General features: G+C 42.0%; 1 long non-coding RNA gene across 1 annotated transcript; it reads right to left on the reverse strand.

Annotated features, from left to right (window-relative positions):
* Positions 1-1,598: 1,598 nt before the first annotated feature.
* Positions 1,599-2,203, reverse strand: LOC141947268 (uncharacterized). The gene is made up of 2 exons (XR_012630064.1): positions 2,025-2,203; positions 1,599-1,762 (listed from the first exon to the last, which is right to left on the reverse strand). It is a non-coding gene; the product is annotated as an uncharacterized LOC141947268 (long non-coding RNA).
* Positions 2,204-4,616: the final 2,413 nt, after the last annotated feature.

A 4,616-nucleotide genomic window follows, 5' to 3' on the forward strand; every position in this document is an offset into this window, starting at 1 on the left:
TATAGCGGCAATTCAATATTAGTTGCAGGTAGATTCACATTTACAAGTTGAAGAAACTGCACGAAAGCCCATTAATTTTTCCTTAATTTTCAAATATTTTCTAGAGTCTTACTTTCACACTTGTTTTACTTGTAACTTATTTAAGTTCAAAACCTGGCAATTGCCATACAAGATAGCATACTCTTCATAAATTATCAGCAATCACTTCACAAACACTGGGAACCACAGTTCAGTGACTTGGCTGGCATCTGGATGCCATGGAGGGAAGACTTGTAAATACGGACATACAGAAAACTAAATTGAGATGGGAGAGAGATCAATACCAGGCGAGCACTGTTGTATTTCTGGAGTATTACTTTCCAACTCTGTTGTCAGGGGGAAAAAAACCCTTGTATTAAACATTCTTTTCTGCTGCAGGGACAGAACATGCCTGTTGGAGACCAGGAGCGCTGGTGGATTTGGCAGTCCCACGATGGCACCAGAAGCAGCAGTAAGATGCTGGAGCTGGAGGTATGTCTCCTCTGCAGAAGAAAAACTCACAGGACAAATTCACTGAATACATCTTATGTGGGCAAACCAGAGTTGTCTGCAGTCTGGGGGCAGATCAGAGCAGACCGTGAGTAGCTGTGGTCCACTGACAAAACAACCACCGAAATATTATTCAAACAGAAAACTGATTGCATTTACTCTCTCTCCTGTTGAAGGCAGTCTCTGTGTTGGCTGCAGAAGGAGTTTGACTGAGCCCTGAACATGTAGACCAAAACTAAATCATAACCAGAGTCTGTCTGAAATCTTGTCTGCCAGCAAGCACCACAGAAATTATGTCTGTCCAAGCGCTGCTGCCACTGAGTTAAGATGTATCATAACAATAGCTGCCTCACTAATTCTAAGTGAACGCAGGAGTCTTGGCTGCCTGCTTGTGACTGCATGTAACCTTTTCAAAAGCACCCAAATATCTTAGGAGCCTGAATCTCATTGAAAGTCAGATAGCTGAAGGGTGACTAACGTAAACAGTCTAAATGCAGCAAGATTGCTTGGAATGGTCTCATAAATCCCAGAGCTCTCCTTCTACCCAAGTTTTGGCAGTTGTACTCTGTGGAAGTTGCATAGTGGCTGGCTGAGCGTTAGACAGTGTTTGGTTGGCCAAATCTGGCTGATTTTTGGAACAGCCAGTGGCTGCTAATTTTTTTCAGCCTCCCATCGTCCCTCCTTGCCCATGCCTGTTGATTTTTTCTGGGGCCTTGTACTGGAGACATGATGTTGGTCTGTAGGTGTCTGATGCTGCACTTATGCACCACGTGCTACCCAAGGTGGTGGTGAGTGTGGAGTGTTCTCACAAAGCATGCAGCATGCCAGCCCCCTTTAGTTCAGTGAGGACTGGAGGGTTTTTTTCCCTGTGGATCTTTTACATGCAAGTCAGGCTTCACATAGCCCACAGTCAAAAAAAAAAAAAAAAAAGAAGAAATTCTCCACTACAGAGACAAATAGCAACATGTGGCTAGAAGATAACAGAAATGTACATGCAAGTGCAAAAATTAAATATGGAAATATGAAAATGAGGGAGGTTTTTTTTTTTTTAAGCAAAAGAACTGATTCAGTTGTCATTGCTGGAAATTACATGGGGCTTTATTTCTTTAGCAGCCCATCTCAGAAAAAACAAAATAGAAAAAAAAAAGTCTCTAGATAAGAAGTACCACCACAGTACCCTGTCTCTTGGGTTGACTTTGGCAGTGGGAGCCTTTTGCAAAACTTTGCAGCCAGCCTGAAAAACAACAAAAAGATTAAGGCAAAAGAGCATATTAGAACAAAATGTGCAGAATGCAGATGTGCAGTCTTCCTGCCTTCCCTACTCTATCTCCAGTCTTGCTGCAGTGTCACACATTCCTGAGAAACAGTGGATTTATTTTAAAAGACTGTTTCTTCATTTTTCACTGTCATTTTCTGCAGCTCCTCCCTCCCTCCATGTCCCTTCCCCCTGTCCGTATCCCACATCTTTGCCAGATATTTAATGTAAAAATTATTACCTCAGCTCTTGCAGGCGCTGCCCCTGCTCTGTGGTGGTTTAAACAAGCTGCCTGTTTGCTGCAAAAAAATCACGGTGCTCAGCAACGAGGCTGGTTGTCTCTGAGCCACATCACGCTGGAGTTTGCAGTTAAGAGCTGCCTCCAGGAGCAGCAGAGCGATAGAGATACAGACTCTAGTGTTAAAGATGCAGACTGCTGGGAACCCTCTCTTCCTTCTCCTGTTAACAAGTCAGTCTGTATTTACAGAGGAATAAAGTAAAAAAACACCCATGATCCTGTAATTTTCTTCAGTCCCCAAGAAATCAAGTTATTGAAGTATTCTTCAGTAGGGAAGAAAATGAGTTGTCTAGGCTTCCTCTTATGCAAGGATTTTGTATGAATTTTGACCGTACTGCATTTTAAAGTGCATGGGGCTGGGACTGCCTCTCACTGGGGGCCTTTGCTGTGTCAGGTACAATTAGAAACCAAGGCTAATTGGGGCCAATATTCTATTATATGTAGTACAGTGATGGGGAAGTGAGCTTTCATTTTAAGGTAACTGGTCCTGGCCTGTGTGTGGAAACAGTCCTGACTTTGGAAACAAGCACAGGCCCATTTTGCACATATAGACACCAAATTTTCAGGGTGCAAAAAATGAACAGTGACCTATTGAGTTTATTTACCAGAATACACCCCAAAAACTGCTAGTCCTTCAAGTCTGAGGCTGCATTGTTTGCCCTTTAAAACACCAGAAAACACTTTTTAAAAAATATATATGTAGTTTGCTATTTAATTAGCTTCAACATTACCCGATAAAGGCAGCTTTCCATTAAACAACCAAAAAATAATCTAAATTGGGCTGATTTATCAGTTGTATGCTATACAACAGGAGCCTCATGACAGTGCAGACTTTATGGAGGGGAGCAGGGCTCTTCAGTGCACCAGGAAAGGCAGCTGATAGGCTATTCATTCTCTAGCCATTACAAATAATTAGGGAATCATGGTCCCATCTCCTTCCCATCTGATTAATAACAAGTTGTGCTTCAGACCATGTTGTTACAAAGACTGGAGAAGGCAGGACTGTAGTTAAGCCTATAGTTGTACATGCCAGCAATGCTCAGGCCTTCAGAGCAAAATGATCACTAGCACACAGGGAAAAGAGCCTGGTCCTTTTTTGTTGTGCTATAATATCCACACTCCAAACAAAGCAGAACGTGAGACAGCTTTAATGTCCTTGGTGAGCAGAGGGTCCTTGCTAGTACTCCTTGCTCAGCTGTTTTCACTATGTTATTCTTCCACTTTTTTGTTTGATGAAATCACAAATAGCCCCAGCTTGCAGGATGGTGTGACTGCAACGTGGTACACAACAGAAGAGGGTTGTGCTCAATGGTCCATTCCTGACAGGCTTCCATGATGATGTATCCTGGTTAAGAAGGTGCTGACGACCCTGAGCAATGGGCATATGAACACAAAAGAGAGTAATCAGAGGCATAGGTTTACTTACTTTTTTATATTTCATATCAGTCTAAAGAAAATAGGTTTTCCTTTCTCTTGACAGAGTAATGTCATTCTCTCAGTGAGGCAGGCATCCTTTTACTGCACCCCATTTGCTCTTCATTGTCACCCATGCACACTGTTCCCAAAACACTTGTTTCCTCTACTTTGAGATCTTAGTTTCTTTGCTTCCCTCTCTTTATGTTTACTTTTTCTTTACAATACTTCTCTTATTAAACTTTTTCTTCCACTTGACTAGCTCCTTTCAAATCATTTTTACTCTCTAGAGAGTGCCTATAATTTTCCTGGGCTAGTAACAAACCTCTGATTGACCACTCCTCAGCTTTGAAGAGTGTCTTTTACCATCTCAGCTGGTACAGATTGTGTACCTTAATCTAGCTTCATCTTCCATCATACACTTCCTCTAACCACTCCTGGTTTCCACAGGTCAGCTGGTCATATTCAGAGACCCTGGAAGGGTAACCTGCTTTGAAGGTTCATGCTACCTGCTCATTTCCTGAACAGAAAACTGCCAAGTTTCATCTCCTCCCTACCACAGTTAGCTCCAGGTATTCATTCAATATTCAACATTGTATGAGTCAGAAGGATATTATGAGATAGACTATTTCTTGTCTTTAAAGGGTGCACAAAATGATAAATGCTTTTCTTTTTGCCTGCTTCTCACTGACTCCAGAGAGGTGGGAAAGTGGTGATATAGACACCTCTATAACTTCTTGGAAGATTTCAGTAATGAGAGGAGATTGGTCTTGTCTGTCCTGCACCTCCCTGTGATGCTATGAGTGCAGTGAATGGATAGGTTTGAGTTACTGTGAGCACTGGAGTAGATTATCCTTCCCTGGCTTGTCAAGGGCTTGGTGGAGATCTAGTCAATCAAAGTACTGTGCACACTTTGAAACCAAAGACAAATCAGTCTCCTTCTTTAATATGCTGGGTATTCATCACCACATTTCAGATCACATGTTTCTTGGAATGACTGCTTAAAGAAGGCACAGACAAAAAATAGAGGAGTCCAGTTCAGGTGTATAATGTACTCTTTGTATATGACTCCTCCTGTGGAATATGAGGAGGTTGTAAAAAACTGCACAGAATTAACATGCA

This window comes from Strix uralensis, chromosome 9 (genome assembly GCF_047716275.1).
Source record: "Strix uralensis isolate ZFMK-TIS-50842 chromosome 9, bStrUra1, whole genome shotgun sequence".
Classification (NCBI taxonomy): Eukaryota; Metazoa; Chordata; class Aves; order Strigiformes; family Strigidae; genus Strix; species Strix uralensis.